The sequence below is a fragment of the Armigeres subalbatus genome, chromosome 2 (genome assembly GCF_024139115.2).
Source record: "Armigeres subalbatus isolate Guangzhou_Male chromosome 2, GZ_Asu_2, whole genome shotgun sequence".
NCBI classification, from domain to species: domain Eukaryota; kingdom Metazoa; phylum Arthropoda; class Insecta; order Diptera; family Culicidae; genus Armigeres; species Armigeres subalbatus.
This window is the reverse complement of record NC_085140.1, coordinates 216,554,511-216,575,464: the sequence shown is the minus strand read 5'-3', so window position 1 is coordinate 216,575,464 and position 20,954 is coordinate 216,554,511. Positions and strand designations below refer to the sequence as shown.

The window sequence follows — 20,954 nt, the reverse complement described above, 5'->3', positions numbered from 1 at the left end:
TTAATTGGAAGTGGGTTAGAATGATTGTTTGTTTGATTGATTAGTTGGTTACTTGATTCGTTTGTTGTTTGGTTGATTTGCTGGTTAATTAGTTGCTTGATTGAATAATTGGTTACTTTATTGATTGGTTGCTTGATTGGTAACTTGCTTGAATGGTTGGTTGCTTGATTGGTTTATTGGTTGATTAGTTCACTGGTATCTTGCTTAAATGATTAATTGCTTGATTGGTTTGTTACTTGATTGATTTGTTGGTTGCTTTGTTGGGGGGTTGGTAGATTGATTAGTTGCTTGATTGGTTAATTGTTTGCTTGATTGATTGGAAGTGGGCTTGAATGATTGGTTGCTCGATTGTTTAGTTGGTAACTTCATTCTTTACTTATAAAGTTGATTGGTTAATTGGTTGCTCGATTGATTGGCTGCTTGATTTGTTCTTCTTCTTATTGGCATTACATCCCCACACTGGGGCAGAGCCGCCTCGCAGCTTAGTGTTCATTAAGCACATCCACAGTTATTAACTGTGAGGTTTCTAAGCCAGGTTACCATTTTCACATTCGTATATAATGAGGCTAACACGATAATACTTTTATGCCCAGGGAAGTCGAGACAATTCCCAATCCGAAATTGCCTAGACTGGCACCGAATTGAATCCAGCCACCCTCAGCATGGTCTTGCTTTGTAGCCGCGCCTCCTACCGCACGGCTAAGGAGGGCCCCTGCTTGATTTGTTAGTTGGCTGAATGGTTGGTTACATGATTGGTAGTTGCTTGGTAGGTTGGTTGCCTAATTGGTTTATTGGTTGGTTAGTTCTTTGGTAGCTTGCCTAAATGATTGATTGGTTGGTTGATTGGTTTGTTGCTTGGTTGATTGGATGGTTGCTTAATTGATGGGTTGGTTGATTGATTAGTTGCTTGATTGGTTAATTGGTTGCTTGATTGATTGGAAGTGGGCTTGAATGGTTGGTTGCTCGATAGGTTAGTTGCTTATTTGGTTGCTTGTGTAGTTGATTAGTAGTTTTATTGATTGCTTGAATGGTGAATTGATTGATTCTTTGATTGGTTGATTAGTTGGTTGGTTCATTGATTGCTTGGTTGATTGGTAGCTAGCTCACTAATAACTGTGGAAGTGCTTAATGAACACTAAGCTACGAGGCGGCTCTGTCCCAGTGTGGGGTGTAATGCCAATAAGAAGAAGAAGGTATTGATTACCAAAGTTTCATGGTTTGCTAAGAACGGAATTTCAGTTAACCTTAGTAAGATGTTGGGGTCAATATGACCCAAAACGAAACTTCAAAGTAGAATAACTTTTTACCTAATAATCCGATCGTTCTGAAATTTCTTGACTTTTAATATTTTGTGGAAATGAAGCATCTGACATGAAAAAAGTATTTTAAGGTGCAACAGGAACGACCCTACAAAAAAAGTTACGAATAAGATGTTAGGGTCATATTGACCCAGAAATGTAAATGCTTATAAAACAGTCAAATTATAACCGAGTTACAAAGTTTATATACCATTCGAAAGATAAACTCATCAATTTTGAGGCTATGTGGTGATATGCTGGTTCTGGAGACAATGGCCACCGGGAAATGACTTCCACGGTGACCTTGTCGGTCATATAAGGGGAGCATAAAAATCGCTCCATATATGCCTTTCGATCGCTAATTCTTCATAGATTCTCTTAAAACGGTAATGTATGGTCCATGGGAGGGCTTCCGACGAAAGTGGCCACTCCTGGTATATGCAAGGTGCCCCCGGGGAACCCGCAGGAGGGGACATTTCCGTTTTAGCACCAAAATATGCCGTGCGGCGGCTCTTTTGTCATGATTTTCCACCAAACAGATGGTTATGCGCTTGAAATCGATAAGTGACCACATTGGCCACTCCTGGTACATGCAAGGTGCCCCCGAGGCACCCGCAGGAGGGGACATTTCCGTTTTAGCACCAAAACATGCCGTGTGGCGGCTCTGTCGTCATGATTTTCCACAAAATAGATGATGATGCGCTAGAAATCGATAAAAGACCACATTGGCCACTCCTGGTACATGCAAGGTGCCCCCGGGGAATCCGCAGGAGGGGACATTTCCGTTTTAACACCAAAATATGCCGTGTGGCGGCTCTGTCGTCATGATTTTCCACAAAATAGATGATAATGCGCTAGAAATCGATGAAAGACCACATTGGCCACTCCTGGTACATGGAAGGTGCTCCGGGGTACCCGCAGGAGGGGACATTTCCGTTTTAGCACGAAAATATGCCGTGCGGCGGCTCTTTTGTCATGATTTTCCACCAAACAGATGGTTATGCGCTTGAAATCGATAAGTGACCACATTGGCCACTTTTGGAACCTATGAGGGGCCCCAAGGGAACCCGTAGAAGAAGACATTTCCATTTTACACCAATATAAGCCGTGCGGCGGCTCTTTTGGTGTTTTCCCATCAAACAGATGCACAGTGTGCAAATTCGAGCCAAAAAACGGACGCAATTCAACCACGGTATGTACATATCTGGAGATTACCTTTAAAAAATCACAAAAATCCAAAGAATCTGATGGTGCCGACCCCTTTGCTGTTAGAATACTGAAAGTGTCCTATTTTGCCCAATTTCCCCTACAAATAGAGGATTTTGCTAATGCATATGTTCACATCAATCGAAAAGACAGGGAAAACCTTAACTTGTGTTTGGGAAATATCATAATAGGCCTCCCATATATTTTTGAACACGGATAAGTGTCTCATTTTGTCTAACACCCCCTATAAAATGCTTCAGATGATACACATTTGAAATTCGAGGAGATCATCAAATGAGTTACTATCAGTTATGGAATTCAGGACGATGAAATAGTGTTATCCTCGGACAATTCAGTGGGAATCTGTTTAGTGTCTGTTTTTGTCTGATGCCCCCTATAATTTAAAAATATTTTCAAAAGTATAACATCAAATCAATTTTCATTTTAGGAAAATGTACTAAGATCCTTGAAGACTATTTTAGGCATATCAAAAGGCTTTTTTACAGGGTCCCTTCAGTGTCTCATTTTGTCCAATATCCCTTATACTCTGAACCTTTTTTTTTTCAATTTATCAGAACACACAAATAGAAAGCTCGAGAAAATTTTGTGAAAATCGGCGAATTATCTGGACAAAGAAATGTGACTTTTCCTAGGGGTTTGAATAGTGTCTGATTTTGCCAAATATCCCTATAGTTGAATGAAATTGTCTGCTGGGTAATGTCTGATTTTGGTCAATATCCCCTATATTTAAATAAAGTTCCAATATATAGTAGAGCAAATCAATAAATAACTTAAAAAACTATATCAAGATCCTTGCATATTATAGTGGACATATTAAAGGAAGGTTGTTTTTCTTAAGTGTACCGTCCAGTGTCCCATTCCGACAAATATCCTTCTAGGAAATATTTTAATGCATACGAACATACAAATCAAAATAACTAAAGAATTTTGTGATAATCAGCTAATCATCTGGACAATAAAATCATCTGGTTCTGATAAGGGATATGAGAGCAATAAAAAGGAATAAAGTGTGGTTCTTCTCATTAATATGTTTAGCAGTTTTTTTGCTGGTTTTGTCAAATACTTTTTTTTTATATTTTAATGTAATAAACTAAACATATCAGATTACTATGAATTTGAGTTATTTCCACTTGTTGCAGAATATTTTATTGTCCAGATGATTAGCTGATTATCACAAAATTCTTTAGTTATTTTGATTTGCGCATTAAAATATTTCCTAAAAGGATATTTGTCGGAATGGGACACTGGACGGTGCACTTAAGAAAAACAACCTTTCTTTAATATGTCCACTATAATATGGAAGGGTCTTGATATAGTTTTTAAGTTATTTATTGATTTGCTCTACTATATATTGAAACTTCATTTAAATATAGGGGATATTGACCTAAATCAGACATTACCCAGCTCCCTGTTAATTAGCTAAGGCCGAGGCTAAGGCCTTATTTTTTTATTCAAGCGATTTGCTAAAATTAGCACAATTCACAAAAATTCTCTCGAGCTTTAATTGATGTTTTCGTGCATTAAAAGAATTTCAATGTATAGGGGGTATTAGACAGAATGCGACACTGGACGATACACTCTAAAAAAGAAAAAAACCTCTCTTTAATATGTCCACTAAGTAAGCAAGGATGCTAATATAAGTTTCATAGTTATCAATTGATTTGCTCTATGTGATTTTAAAATTTCATTCAACTATAGGGATATTTGGCAAAATCAGACACTATTCAACTCCCTAGGAAAAGTCACATTTCTTTGTCCAGATAATTCGCCAATTTTCACAAAATTTTCTCGGGCTTTCAATCTGAGTGTTCTGATTAATTGAAAAAAGGTTCAACGTATAAGGGATATTGGACAAAATGAGACACTGAAGGGACCCTGCAAAAAGCCTTTTGATATGCCTAAAATAGTCTTCAAGGATCAAGGATCTACATTTTCCTAAAATAAAAATTGATTTGATGTTATACTTTTGAAAATATTTTTAATTTATAGGGGCATCAGACAAAAACAGACACTAAACAGATTTCCAGTGAATTGTCCGAGGATAACACTATTTCATCCACATTTTCATAACTGATAGTAACTCATGTGATGATCTCCTCGAATTTTTAATGTGTATCATCTGAGACATTTTATAGGGGTATTAGACAAAATGAGACACTTATGTTGTGTTCAAAAATATATGGGAGGCCTATTATGATATTTCCCAAACACAAGTTAAGGTTTTCCCTGTCTTTTCGAATGATGTGAACATATGCATTAGCAAAATCCTCTTTTTGTAGGGGATATTGGACAAAATAGGACACTTTCAGTATTCTAACGGCAAAGGGGTCGGCACCATCAAATTCTTTGGATTTTTGTGATTTTTTTTAAGGTAATCTCCAGATATGTACATACCGTGGTTGAATTGCGTCCTTTTTTGGCTAGAATTTGAACACTGTGAGATGATTATGCGCTCGAAATCGATAAGTGATCACATTGGCTACATTTGGAACCTATGAGGTTCCCTCGGAGAACACGCAGGAGATGACATTTCCATTTTTACACCAACATATGTCATGCGGCGGCTCTTTCGTCGTGATTTTCCTCCAAATAGGTGCCCTCGAAATCGATTATTGACATATTGTCCACCCTTAGAAGCTATGAGGTGCCCCCGGGAGCCCGTAGAAGAGTACATTTCCATTTTAACACCAAAATATGCCGTGCGGTGGCTCTTTCTTTGTTATTTTCTACCAAACAGATGGTCATGTGCTTGAAGTTGATTAGTGATATTGTCTACTCTTGGAACCTTTGAGATGCCCTGCGAACCCGTAGGAAAGGACATTTTCATGGTTATATCAAATGTACTGTGCCGCTTGCGGCAGCTCTATCTTGTCTATCATTGTCTACCCTGCCCCAAGTCTTCAAAAAGTTGGTTATGCGCTTGAAATTGCTCTTCATTTGAAATTGAGTACTGAGTCAAATTAAAAAATAGTTTCTGGGCTACTGTGATGATTCCTTCGAACAGCTCTCCAAGGATTTTCTATTCCACATCTCGATATTACTATTAGTCGATGGTCCCTTTAATATCGATTCATAGAAGTTTTTACCGATCGCCGTGGACAATGATATGAAAACGCAACATTTTGATATAAAAAAAATCTCTCCTTCTGTGAGAATCCTGCGGGTACCTTGTAGATTGTAGATATTAAGTTTAGAATGAATGACCTATTTTATAGAAAAAAAAACAAGATTAATCTACCTATTGGTGATGGTGCCTTTATCGTTCGTTCAAAAGGGTTGAGAAATATATAAGAAAAGTCTAATATAACACTAATAGGTAGATAGCTCTTATTTTTCATATTTGTTGATTTGCATTCTAAAATTTTCTGCTGAACGCAACTTATTTCAAGCCAATCGGATGAGCATAAGTGTTAGAAAAGTGATTTTCCCATGCAGCTGCTCAAATTAGTATATTGGCCATAACTTCGGAGCCCATAGTCCGATTTCCAATTTTCAATAGGAAACATAAGGGCAGGATTTTCGTCGAATGCTATTTACTGCGAGCAATTCGGATGAGGACAAGTTCCTAAAAAGTGAGTGAGATTGTGTGTGCACAGACACTTTCAATGAATTCTTCACGGCACTCCATAATTACCGAAACTGGCCCTGGGGTTCCCCCGGGTTGATATTAGATTTCAAGAGCATAACCAACTATTTCATGGAAAATTATAGTGAAAGAGGCGCTGCACGGCATGCCTTTAAGGGCCGATGTCCACGTAAAGTTTTTTCACGCTGCTTGCACGCCGCGTTTCGTGTAGAGTGCTGCATAATGGGGTCCTGTCCGACCCTATCCGGGTCGTAGCTGGTGTGAGGCAAGGATGTATCCTATCACCGTTACTGTTCCTCATCGTAATCGATGAGATTCTGGTAGGTGCGATTGACCGTGAACCAAACCGCGGGCTGTTATGGCAGCCTATAACCATGGAGCACCTAAACGACTTCGAATTGGCTGATGACGTTGCACTCCTCGCGCAACGGCGCTCTGATATGCAGAGTAAGCTCAACGACCTTGCCGAGCGCTCCTCTTCGGCAGGTTTAGTCATCAACGTCAACAAAACCAAATCGTTGGATGTAAACACGGCGACTCCTTCCAGTTTCACAGTAGCCGGGCAACCAGTGGAGAATGTTGAAAGCTTCCAATATCTTGGTAGCCAAATGGCGTCGGACGGCGGTACCAAGATCGACATAGGCGCACGGATCAAGAAATCAAGGGCTGCCTTTGCGAGTTTAAGAAATATCTGGAAAAACAGGCAGATAAGTGAACGCACCAAAATACGAATTTTGAACTCTAACGTGAAATCTGTGCTGTTATACGCTAGCGAAACATGGTGTGTATCAGTGGAGAACACTCAACGGCTGCAGGTGTTCATTAACAGATGCCTGCGGTATATAATTCGGGCCTGGTGGCCTCACAACTGGATCTCAAACAATGAGCTCTATCGTCGTTGTCACCAGAGGCCGATAGCAACAGAAATTCGGGATCGGAAGTGGGGCTGGGTCGGCCACACTCTACGTAGGGGCGGAAACGAAATCTGTAAACAAGCATTAGACTGGAACCCAGCGGGACATCGCAGCAGAGGCAGACCCAGAGGCTCATGGCGGCGAAGCCTCAATAAAGAAATAAAAGAAGTCGACCGAAATCTAACCTGGCAACAGGTTAAAGCGATAGCCGGGCAACGCTCAGGATGGAGATCTTTCAAGTCGGCCCTTTGCACCACCGGAGGTGTACAGGATCCGTAAGTAAGTAAGTAAGTTGCACGCCGCGTTTACGCAAGGTACCCAGTATCAAATGGAGTAATGCGCACGAAAACGTGTGCACGACTACATTTGATGCCGGGTACCTTGCGTGGACGCAGCGTGCACGCAGCTTGAAAACACGCTACGTGGGCATCGGCCCTAAGTAAGAGTAAGAGTAAGCACGGAAATGTCCTCTCCTATGAGCTCCACGGCGGTACTTCATAGGTTCCAAAATGGAAAATGTGGTCACTTATTCATTTCGGTATAAAAACGGAAATGTCACCATCTACGGGTTCCCCGTGGGCATCTCATTGGTTCCAAGACTGGCCAATGTGGTCACTTATCGATTTCAAGTGCATAATCATCTATTTTGTGGAAAATCATGACGAAAGAGCCGCCGTACGGCATATTTCGGTGTTAAACGGAAATGTCCCTTCCTACGAATTCCCCAAGAGTAGCCAATGTGGTCACTTATCGATTTCGAGCGCATTATCATCTATTTTGTGGAAAATCATGACGAAAGAGCCGCAGCACCGCACATTTTGGTGCCAGAACTGAAATGTCCTTTCCTACGGGTTCCCCGGGGTACCTTGCATATACAAGGAGTGGCCAATGTGATCATTTATCGATTTCAAGCGCATGACCATCTGTTTGGTGGGAAATCATGATGAAAGAGCCGCCACACGGCATATTTTGGTGTTAAAACGGAAATGTCCCCTTTTACGGGTTCCCTTAGGGCACCTCAGAGGTTCCAAGAGTGGCCAATGTGGTCAATTATCGATTTCTAGCACATAATCATCTATTTTATCATGACGAAAGATCTGTCGCACGACATATTTTGGTGTTAAAACGGAAATGTCCCTTCCTGCGGGTTAACCGGGGGAACCTTGCATGTACCAGGAGTGGCCAATGTGGTCACTTATCGATTTCAAGCACATTATCATCTGAGCGATTCCAAGCAACAGCATCAAAATTTAAGAAAATTTTTAATTCATGATTTTCTATTGAGTTGAAACTTTGCACAGTTTTTCAATTTCATCTAAATCGTCATTTTTCGATATCAAATCTTCATATTGAGTCACGACTAACTTTTCAAAAGGGTGTATGTGAAAATGGTTCAAAAATATTTAAAAAGCTGCACAGCAAAAACGGAATGTTCGATTGTTATGATTTTTTCAGCAAAGTTAGACAACTAAATGGTGATTCTTAAGAAAATGTGCACAGCAAATTTTTTTGCCTTTAAAAATATCATTTTGTCACAAAAACTCAAATATCTCAAAACCCTATCTTTTTCGAACGTAATTTTTTAGGGAAAACGGTCCATTATATTAGCTATCTACCTAAAAAATTGGTGATGGTAAACTAATAAACAAAAAGTTATGACATTTCAAACATTTCACAATTTTCACATATAGCAAACAAAAAAAATTTCCGTGTATTTTTTTTCAAGAATCGCTGATTTGATGCTGATTTTATTGTTAAGGGCCTTGCGTGAGTTAAACAAGTTGTTTGTATGATATTCCATATTTATGTATTCATCGATATTATGTATATTATATGTATAAATATTATATGTATAAATAAATAAAAATGAATTAATATTATCCTAAGTATTAAATTAAATGTGGCAGTTACACAATGTTGTTATAGAAACTCTAAGAGTTTTGGGTTTGAATTTTGGTATGGGTTATGATATGATATCATGAAAACAGTTTATTAATACTTATTTTTTATTATATATTTTATATATATATATATTTTTATTCAAATTTTTTAAAATATCGAACACTTTTGAATTATTATCAGCACAGTTTGAGTATAGTTTTGCTTTAATTTTATTTTCCGACAATGGAATGAAACAGTGAAATTTTGGGTTCCTTGGATCGTTTTCGCGTTATTAAATTGCTCGCTGAGCTCTGAAGCCTTTATTTCGTACTCTTCAGTAGTAGTAAAACAAAATGATAATTTGGTTAAATCTTTTCTTTTCTACGATTTGCCCAATCAAAAAGTTCTTTCGCAGTTTTAATTGGATGCTCACGTTCTTTGGCTAAACTTGCTCTTGTGGCCATGCGCTTTATTGTTCCTCCAATAGCATCACAAGGACCTTTGCCATGTGATGTAGCAAAAATGCCATTCTGCATCAATTCCGTACATTGATTTAAATTGACATAGGCTCGAAAAATTCTTACGATTTTTGTACTGCGACGCTGCTCCATCAGACATGAAATATATCTTTTTGACTTCTTTATGCTTATCAACGCGTAAAAAGTTAATCATTTTTCAATGAACAAGTTTACGGATACTGAATCGTGTCTTAAATCTTCGGAAATTATAATAAAACTTAAGTGTTCAATTTGCGTACTTCCATTGAAATAAATAACGAATGGATGAATTGTAGCTTGTTGTACGTTCCAGTGATGGGACTGCACTTCATCTTGCAATACAAAGCTGTAATTTTCAGAAAAATCACAAATGACTAAAAATTCACCATTTTGTAATGTATTTTTCGTATTTTTTAAAAAGCTGGATTGTTCTGTTTTAATGAAATCGTGAGGGATTAAACTTTCTAATTTCAAGCAAAAATATGACACAAACTCATCTACAGGTTTTACAATAGTTTCTATGTCACACCTATCCGTGGTCACCCATTGCTCAAATGATAACTGATCAATATATTTTCTTCAAACTCAGCGAATAAAGTATTTTCCAATGATGAAGAATCTGGACAATCCGAACAAGATCGTAGATAGCAATTTGATGTTGTATTTTCACACAAAAGACTACCAGTTAACATTTTAATATCCTTTGTTAAATTGATTCTTTTCAAACTATGTAAAATAAGATTAATATTCTCATGGGTTGTGCACACACACATTATGTGTTCCTGAATTGGAAAGAAGCTTACATTGCCTTGGCCGAAGGCTTGCAAATGAGGAATAACCTATTTTAATATTATCGTGAATTTCCTTGAAGCGTGTGTACGCTTCTTTCAAAATCGTCATCATTAATCGTTTTTGGATTGCTTGACGCTTTCCATCTTTTTACTGATACATAATCTTTTTGACCAGGCATAGCTCGACTTACTTCATCATCTTCAAAATATTGAACTACTATTTCTTTTGTCTCATCTGTTAATGCAGTACTAGACCTAGTATTTTGATTGAAAGACAGTTATTCTTCAATTGTTTTGCCTCTTTTACTGTATTTCTATTGGTTTTGAACTCATCAATGGCATCCTGAATAGACCACGAACTTGGCAGCATCGACAAAATCAATAATTTTTCTTTCCTTGTCGTGGCTGCATTCGAGAACCTTTCCTTCATATTTATAATTACCTCATCGTAGTCTGTATTTTCCACATCATCAGGTCCTAATTTGAAGAGGTTTCTTCGTACAGCTTCGTTTATTTCACGGTATTTTTTCTCCGGGTAATAAACGTAGTCCATCTTACTCCATTTAATCAGGTCACTTTTATCCCAGCTATGCCCTCGTTAAAGCGTTCGATGTTGACCTTTTGGATACACTCATCTTCCGATTGATTTGTTGAAACAGATTTCGCTGATGGTACGGTGGCAAGGCTCTCAGCACTTAATACTTCTGGTAATTCCTCAGTTGTTGTCGATACATCTGGCAATTCCTCAGTTGCTGTCGTTTTCGAACTTCCTGCGCTCTGCTCAACCGATGATATACAGATTGCTCTTTTGTCAACGTTTAGACGGCAGGACGTGCAAATGCGTAAATTTGTATTCAATGTGGACATTGGAGCATAACCAGTCGCTTTCAGTTTATCTATGGTGCTTTCGGTGAGATTTCGTAACTCTTTTGAACACTTTTTCCATCAAACGGCCTACAACAGTTGAGAAAGCGGCTACTCATGTTGTTCGTAATATTTCAATAAACAAAATCACTTTTAAGTTTTTACTGACTAGTTTGGTGTCATTTGCTTGACTGAAGAAAAAAATTACTATAAGATCTTTAACAACCTTAGTAGTAGTAATTTTTTGCTTTTTCGTGAGCATTGTCATGGTATGTACCTATCATGCATTTGTTGTTGTTGAAGATACCCGTTTCCTCCCGATCATAAAGTCTATTCTCTAAGAGGTATATTTTTTGCAGGTAAACTATAGACGTACACGTGTATATAAATCTTTGATTTTGCAGCTTTTGTCTTAAAAATAACATTTCTGATATGTTTCTATCAACGTTATTATCAACAGGTTTCAACACTATTAAAAGAATTTTTCGCCAGTCACGTGCAATGAAAATTATGACACTATCAATACTTTTGATCACAACACTGGATCGTGTCTAAGTTTCTTATAGATGCTATGAATAATTAAATCAAAATATCATGAAAACAACTTGTTTAAATCACGTCCCTTAACAATAAAATCTGCATCAAACTGCAATTCTCGAAATAACTTACACAGAAAAATTTTTTTTACTGAATGTGAAAATTGTGAAATGTTTGAAATGTCATAACTTTTTTGTTTATTAGTTTACCATCACCAAATTTTTATGGTAGATAGCTATTATAATGGACCGTTTTCCCTAAAAAAATACGTTCGTAAAAAGATAGGGTTTTGAGATATTTGAGTTTTTGTGACAAAAATGATATTCTTAAAGGTAAAAAAAAAAATGTTTTTTACTGTGCACATTTTCTTAAGAATCACCATTTAGTTGTCTAACTTTGCTGAAAAAATCATAACAATCGAACATTCCGTTTTTGCTGTGCAGCTTTTTAAATATTTTTGAACCATTTTCACATACACCCTTTTGAAAAGTTAGTCGTGACTCAATATGAAGATTTGATATCGAAAAATGACGATTTAGATGAAATTGAAAAACTGTGCAGAGTTTCAAATATTTTCGAAATGGTCGCTCAGGATCGACTGACATGCCCCCGTGGAATGCCTCATCTGTTTAGTGGAAAATCATGACAAAAGAGCCGCCGCACGGCATATTTTGGTGCTAAAACGGAAATGTCCCCTCCTGCGGGTTCCCCGGGGGCACTTTGCATGTACCAGGAGTGGCCACTTTCGTCGGAAGCCCTTTCATGAACCGTACATTACCGTTTTAAGAGAATATATGAAGAATTAGCGATCGAATGGCATATATGGAGCGATTTTGAATGCTCCCCTTATATGACCGACAAGGTCCCCGTGGAAGTCGTTTCCCGGTGGCCATTGTCTCCAGAACCAGCATATAACCACATAGCCACAAAATTGATGAGTTTATCTTTCGAACGGTATATAAACCTTGTAATTCGGTTATAATTTGACTGTTTTATAAGCATTTACATTTCTGGGTCAATATGACCCCAATATCTTATTCGTAACGTTTTTCTAATATCCGAAGAAGGTTAAATGTCTGAAAGCAGTTATGTCTGAAAGCAGTTAGTTTTACCTAGTCATTCGATAATAAATAGAAACCGGAAGCAGCTGTTGATCGTCGCAAACCTAAAAATAAGGTGGCATACTCCGACGGCCTTGTGTTGGAACCAATAAAGGGGTTCATGAATGCAACATTTGCTTTACTACGACTACCGATGCAGAAGATTATGAGAACGCCGCCGCCGCTCAGATCCTCTAAAGAAGCAAAATGGGAATATTGTCTCGCTAAATTCGGAAACTCGTCGAGAGCAGAAAATTAGTGAAACAGCTAATGAAAACAATATTCGCCAGATGCGCTCAATTTTTCATTTTTCATTGATTATATTTACGTTGATACATTTGCATGACTTGGTGACTCGCATTGCTGCCCACACTACCGTAATATGTAATAAATTACCGTAATGATTACAAATACATACCTATTTTAAGATCACTTCAAAACGAACTTTTGTTGAGAGGCCCGAAGATCCATATTGTTACACATCAATCGACTCAGCTAAGTTGCTTGGTTGATTGATTGGTATGGTAGCTTGCTTGAATGGTTGAATGGCTGTTTGCTTGAGTGGTTGACTGGTTGGTTTACTGGTTGATTGATTGGTTGTGGTTACTTAGTTGATTGGTTGATTAATTGGTCGGCTGGTTAGTTGATAAGTTGTTTTGTTAATTGCATAGTTAATTAGTTGGTTGGTTGCTTGATTGGTTGATTAGTTGGTTGGTTGCTTGATTGCTTGGTAGATTGATAGCTTGTTTGACTGATTGGTTACTTGATTGTTTGGTTGATTATTTGGATGGCTACTGCTTGATTTCTTAGTTGGGAGTATGGCATGGTTGATTGGTTGGTTGCTTGACAGGCTGATTGATTGGTTAGTCGGCTGGTTAGTTGATTATTTGTTTTGTTGGTTGCTTGGTTGATTAGTTAATAAGTTGATTGGTACCTTGCTTGAATGGTTGGTTGCTTGATTAGGATTTATTTTTAAATTCTGCTCAAGCTTTTCACGGTGAAATAAAAGACAAATTGTTGTTCTCCATGTAAGTAAAATCAAAATTGATCATGTAGATAAGTTTTGAATCAATTAAACTCATTAGTCATATTTAATGAATATTCCCGATTAAAGTTGCATATTGAAGAAAGCTGAATTTGGATGTTTTATGATGTTAAGCTTTTTTAGATTTGACCGTTGCTCGGCGTTGGTGTTGGTGTTGGCTACGCTAAACATGAGCTCTTATCATAGGCCTGGCTTGACTGGTTGATTGAATGGTTGGTCGGCTGGTTAGTTCATATGTTGTTTTGTTGGTTGCTTCAATGGTTGCTTCACGCAGAAAAATCTCTTGTAATTACAATGATATTTGACATAAATTCAACAAGAGTTTCACATTGTTTTGGCGGTAATAAGAAATATTATTATTTCAACAATCCAGAATTGTTGTTTTCATATAAGCGTTGAAAGCTTAGAAATGTCAAAAAGCTTTAATACCTTCTTCAAAACAATAAGAATATTGTTATTTTAAAAAGAGATTTCTTTTGAATTTCATCATTATTATTTTTGAAACAAATAGTGATGCAATAATAATTTTAATAATAATGTTTATTGAATTTTCGCAGTGTAATTTGTTTTTATTGAGGACCCGATAAATACAATGAAATTAGTTTCAGATACCATTCGACTATTTTTATTTGAGAAAGTCGTAATGGAAATATTCTTCTCATTTCAGCACCGTACGGGACTGATACGTACTATCCGACACATTGATGAGAATAATTTGCGATCCAGAGGGTGCTGATGGAATCTCGGCTGGAATTTGAAACATAAATGAATGTGATAAAATAATCAATTATGAGAATGTATAAAGTACTTACGTAGCAAACATAAAACCCCATCTTACTCCAGTTCCAATTCCCTCGGATGTCAGTTTTTGATCCATTTATTCCATAGAAAATTCGGCATCTGGATTCAAAATTATAAAATTGGTTAGTAAAGAATACAGCGTAAAATTGGCAGCAACATACCTTAAATATCGGGAACTTCAAATATTCCACATGCAATGTATTTATGATCGACTCGTTAAATAGTTAATTTATTCCTATCTTTTATCAAAAACTTCAAGTTCCAAAAACATTGTTTACTAATTTCAAGTGAAACGTTACAAAATGTCCTATCTGATTTATAGAATCAAATTTTAATTTTTCCATTGAAGATGTTATTCTCATTCATCTATAGACAAACAATGAAATCACATGATAAAAATAACTTATATTCTACTCTTTAGTTGACGATATCTGTTTTATCGATATAGTTAATAATCAAGTCTGGTCTGATAACACTCGTTTGTTTATATAAATCAATAAGATATTTCTAAATGTATTCTCCTTTATTACACTTTGAGCTTTTCGGGAAAGCTCAAATTGACTTGATAGTTGAAACAATAATATTCTCTTATTGAAAACAGCATGGCAATTCTTGTTGGAATAATAATATTCAAAGTAAATTCAAAAATAAATCTATATATCAAAACAACAAGCCATTTTTTCGATTCAATATAAACAATTTTCTGTCCGTGTTGGATGATGATTAGTTGGTTGGTTGCTAGATTGCTTGGTTAGTAGCTTGCCTGAATGGCTGATTGCTGGATTAGTTGGTTGGTTGCTTAATTGGTTGATTGTTTGCTTTACTGGTTGATTGAATGGTTGGTAGGCTGGCTAGTTTATTAATTGTTTTGTTGGTTGCTTGAATGGTTGATTGGTTGGTTGCTTATTTGGTTGATTAGCTTGTTGGTTGCTTGATTTGTTAGTTGATTGATTGGTTGGTTATTCGGTTGCTTGATTGTTTGACTGGTTGGTTGGTTGCTTGCTTGATTTGTTAGTTGGTTGAATGGTTATTTGCTTAATTGGTTGATTAGTTGCTTAATTGATTGGTAGGTTATTTGGTTGATTGGTTGCTTGACTGATTGATTGATTGGTTGGTCGGCTTGTTAGTTGTTTTGTTGGTTGCTTGAATGGTTGATTGGTTGGTTGCCTATTTGATTGATTAGCTTGTTGGTTGATTGGTTGATTACTTAGTTGGTTGATTGGTAGCTTGCTTGATTGGTTGGTTGATGGATTAGTTGATTGATTGATGGTTGGTTACTTATTTGGTTGATTGGTTGCTTCACTTGATTGATTGGTTGTGGTTATTTAGTTGATTGGTTGCTTGATTGCTTGGTCGTCTCGTTAGTTGATAAGTTGTTTAGTTGATTGGTTAATTAGTTGGTTAGTTGCTTGATTGGTTGGTTGCTTGCTTGATTGGTTGGTTGGTTGCTTGATTGCTTGGTTGATTATTTGGTTGATTGCAGCTTGATTTGTTATTTGGTAGTATGGTTGATTGGTTGGTTGCTTGACAGGTTGATTGATTGGTTAGTAGGCTGGTTAGTTGATTAGTTGTTTTGTTGGCTGCTTGGTTGATTGGTTAATAAGTTGATTGCTGGATTGGTTGGTTATTTAGTTGATTGGTTGTTTGATTGGTTATCGGTTGGTTGCTTGATTGGTTGATTGGCTGGTTGGTTGCTTGATTGCTTGGTTGATTGGTAGCTTGCTTGAATTGTTGGTTGCTTGATTGTTGGTTGGTTGCTTGACTGGTTGATTGGTTGGTTGCTTGTTGGTTAGTAGGCTGGTTAGTTGATTAGTTGTTTTGTTGATTGTTTGATTGGTTAGTTGATTGATTGGTTAGTTATTTGGTTGATGGGTTGGTTGGTTGCTGCTTGATTTGTTAGTTGGTAGAATGGTTGATTGGTTGGTTGCTTCATTGTTGGTTGATTTATTGATTGGTTAGTAATTTGGTTGATTGGTTGCTTGACTGGTTGATTGGCTGGTCGGCTGGTTAGTTAATATGTTGTTTTGTTGGTTGCTTCAATGGTTGCTTGGTTGGTTGATTAGTTGATTCGTTGCTTGATTGATTTGTAGCTTGCTTGAATGGCTGATTGCTGGATTAGTTGGGTGGTAGCTTAATTGGTTGGTTATTTGGTTGATGGGTTGCTTTACCTTTTGATTGAATGGTTGGTCGGCTGATTGGTTGATTGATTGTTTTTTTGGTTTCTTGATTGGTTGATTAGTTGGTTGTTGCTTGATTTGTTAGTTGGCAGAACTGTTGATTAGTTTGTTCCTTGATAGTTGGCTGGTTGCTTAATTGGTTGCTGCATTGTTTGTTGGTTTCTTGGTTGGTTATTTAGTTGATTGGTGGCTTGATTGGCTAATCCAGCAATCAGCCATTCAAGCAAGCTACCAATCAATCAAGCAACGAATCAACTAATCAACCAACCAAGCAACCAATAAAACAACATATCAACTAACCAGCCGTTCAGCCAATCAAGCAACCAAACAATCAACCAGTCAAGCAACCAATCAATCAATAAATCAACCAACAATGAAGCAACCAACCAAACAACCATTCTACCAACTAACAAATCAAGCAGCAACCAACCAACCCATCAACCAAATAACTAACCAATCAAGCAACCTAGCAATCAACTTATTAACCAATCAACCAAGCAATCAACAAAACAACTAATCAACTAATCAGCCTACTAACCAACAAGCAACCAACCAATCAACCAGTCAACCAACCAACCAACAATCAAGCAACCAATCAATCAACCATACTTCCAACTGACAAATCAAGCAGCAACCAACCAATCAAGCAACCAACCAACTAATTAACCAATTAACTAAACAACTTACCAATTAACGAAACGACCAACCAATCAACTAAATAACCAAAACCAATCAATCAAGTAAAGCAACCAATCAACCAAATAAGTAACCAACCACCAATCAATCAACTAATCCAGCAACCAACCAATTAAGCAAGCTACCAATCAACCAACAAGCTAATCAACCAAATAAGCAACCAACCAATCAACCATTCAAGCAACCAACAAAACAACTAATCAACTAACCAGCCGACCAACCATTCAATCAACCAGTAAAGCAAACAATCAACCAAATAACCAACCAATTAAGCAACCAACCAACTAATCCAGCAATCAGCCATTCAGGCAAGCTACCAATCAACCAAGCAATCAAGCAAGGGGGGTTTTTGTGGACCAAATTTTATGAAATTTGGCCACACTATTCTTTGATATTTTGAGCCTAGTCAGTCATAAAAACCCCCCTGCCAATAATAGAACAAAACCTGCCAAAGTCGTCATTTCCCCTACTTACCGGTTTCATCATGGATTAAAATGACAAATATTACAAAAAACAATAATTGTGAAAAGAAATCACTAAGCTAAAATGGCTAAATTTTTCCTAAAGTTTGACAGCAGTGCCCGTCGAAAAAACGCTGAACGATCAGTAATCTAGAAAAGTATGCTGATTTTCAGTTAAGACAAATCGGTATACTGATTTTCAGTAAGTTTCAAAATTGCTGATAATTCTTCAGTAAAGCATTTTGCTGAAAAACTTTTTATGATTTTGGTGTGTAGAACTGTTGATTAGTTGGTTCCTTGATAGTTGGCTGGTTGCTTAATTGGTTGGTTGATTGCTTCATTGTTTGTTGGTTGCTTGGTTGTTTATTTAGTTGATTGGTTGCTTGATTGTCTAATCCAACAATCAGCCATTCAAGCAAGCTACCAATCAATTAAGCAACGAATCAACTAATCAACCAACCAAGCAACCATTGAAGCAACGAACAAAACAACATATCAATAACCAGCCGACCAGTCAATCAAGCAACCAAACAATCAACCAGTCAAGCAACCAATCAACCAAATCACCAACCAATCAATCAATCAACCAACAATGAAGCAACCATCCAGTCAACCATTCTACAAGCAGCAACCAACCAACCCATCAACCAAATAACTAACCAATCAAGCAACCTAGCAATCAACTTATTAACCAATCAACCAAGAAACCAACAAAACAAATAATCAACTAACCAGCCGACCAACAATCAATCAACCAGTCAAGCAACCAACCAACTATAAACCATTCAACAGTTCTACCAACTAACAAATCAAGCAGCAACCAAACAATCAATCAATCATTCTACCAACTAACAAATCAAGCAGCAACCAACCAATCAATCAATCATTCTACCAACTAACAAATCAAGCAACCAACCAACTAATTTACCAATCAAGCAATCAACAAAACAACTAATCAGCCCATCAAACAACCGACCAACAATCAACCAACCAACAAGCAATCAACTAATCAACCAACCAATCAAGCAATCAATCAACTGAATAATTAACTAATCAACCATTCCAGCAAGCTACCAATCAACCAATCAAGCAACCCAACAATCAGCCATTCAAGCAACCAACAAAACAACTAATCAACTAACCAGCCGACCAACCAATCAATCAACCAGTCAACCAACCAATCAACCAAATAACCAACCAATCAAGCAACCAAACAACTGTGAAGCAGCCAACCATTCAACAGTTCTACCAACTAACAAATCAAGCAGCAACCAACCAATTAATCATTCTACCAACCAACCAACCAATCAAGCAACCAATCAACTAAATAACCAATCAATCAACCAACAAACAATGAAGCAATCAACAAACAATGAGCAAACAACCAACCAGCTATTAAACTGATCCAAAATTATTTATCAGATCGCTCACTGCAGGTAAACTATCAGAATTCTAAATATTTAGGACTTCTGCTAGATCAAAAATTAACTTTTAAAAATCACATTGAAGGCCTTCAAGCCAAATGTAACAAATATATTAAGTGGCCACTTATAAACAGAAAATCAAAACTTTGAGATAAGAACAAACTTTTGATTTACAAATAAATTTTTAGACCAGCCATGTTGTATGCTGTGCCAATATGGACTAGTTGCTGCAATACCAGAAAGAAGGCACTTCAGAGGATTGTTCCTCCTCGGACCACCACGATTACCAGATGGTCTTCCTTCAGTGAGGTTGTGACATGTTCGTTTCAACAATTCTGTCGAAAAATCGCATGACGAGAATGAGTAGAGCACACCAGTTGCTTCCGTTTCTTTATTGAGTAAGGATATAACGCCGGCCGCTTCTTTCTGCTTCAGGTAGGACACGAGATAACGCAGTGGACGCGTCTGAACGCTGGCATCATCCGACGATGCTATCGATGACGTCGATCCCGGCAGGCCGAGGAAGATTGCGTGCGACGATGACGTCGATATGCGCTTCTGCACATCTTCCAACTTGGGTTGATCGAGGCGTAGTCGCTGAGCAATACGAAGGTGATGTTTACCTTCCTCGTCCTTCATCAGGCTGTCCACTATTCCGTTGTCTCCGTCCGTTAGGTGCAACTTGGCGGGGAATAGTGAAATCTTTAAAATCAGCGCCCCTTGTCAGACTGTGGTAGATTTCCGTGCCACTTCTGGTAACGTTCTTGCATTCAATAACATGCCATTCCTACAAGACTGCGTCGCCTCGGTGAACGGGAACGAGATCTATCGTTTCCTGGTTCACGTGATCCAGAACGACGGCGTGAATCATATTCGCCATCGGCTCCTGATCGACGCCATTCATCATTGTCCCCGTGGTGCGGTGGGCCATCACGATGAAAACCGCCACGGAAACCACCACGTCCGCGGAATCCTCCACGGCCGCGGAACGGTTTTCCACCTTAGCCGTACGATGAATTTTCCTCGTATGATGCACCGCCTTCCGGATATTCGTAGTCGGGGCCGCGACGATACTCACCGCCTTCCTCAAAACCTCCACTGCTCTTCGAGAACGATGGTGCTGTTCCGTTATCAGCAAAATCGATACGAATACGACGATCCGGTGCCCCTAACGGGAATCCACGCATTTCCTTCACAGCAGCCGTAGCAGCATCAATAGAATCGTACAGAATGTAGGCCTGGGTGTCCCCTTTGTTATATTCAATCTTTTTGATGGCACCAAAACGGTCGAACTCACGCTCCAACTGAGTAACGAAACGAACAAACAACAAACGAACCGAAACGACGTCACAAGGTGAGGGAGAAAAACAAACAAACTGTCAAAACGTCAAGAGGGGTAAGTCAGCGCTCGTAAAATATTTATGTAATTCGTCACCCACGAGGGGTATTTTCTTCAAAATGAAGAAGAAGACATGGTGCCCGATTTTCTGATGGCTTTGTACCGGACATTTCGGTCTATGTATTCGTCAATGGTACCGCTCTCTGATGGAACGTCGTCCGTCACTCGCTGGCACACCTCATCAAACCAACCATTTAGTTGGCTGTGCAGTGTCTAAAACTTCCTGCGCTGTTGACGTAGCCAGATCCATTGGCAT

At 38.0% G+C, this 20,954-nt stretch overlaps 1 long non-coding RNA gene and 1 pseudogene across 1 annotated transcript; both read right to left on the bottom strand.

The window, feature by feature from the left end:
• Nucleotides 1–14,312: 14,312 nt before the first annotated feature.
• On the bottom strand, nt 14,313–14,808 carry LOC134215891 (uncharacterized). Its single transcript, XR_009980351.1, has 3 exons — nt 14,703–14,808; nt 14,553–14,640; nt 14,313–14,487 (listed from the first exon to the last, which is right to left on the bottom strand). It is a non-coding gene; the product is annotated as an uncharacterized LOC134215891 (long non-coding RNA).
• A 4,742-nt stretch (nt 14,809–19,550) lies between these two features.
• Nucleotides 19,551–20,954, bottom strand: LOC134209547 (RNA-binding protein spenito-like; annotated as a pseudogene).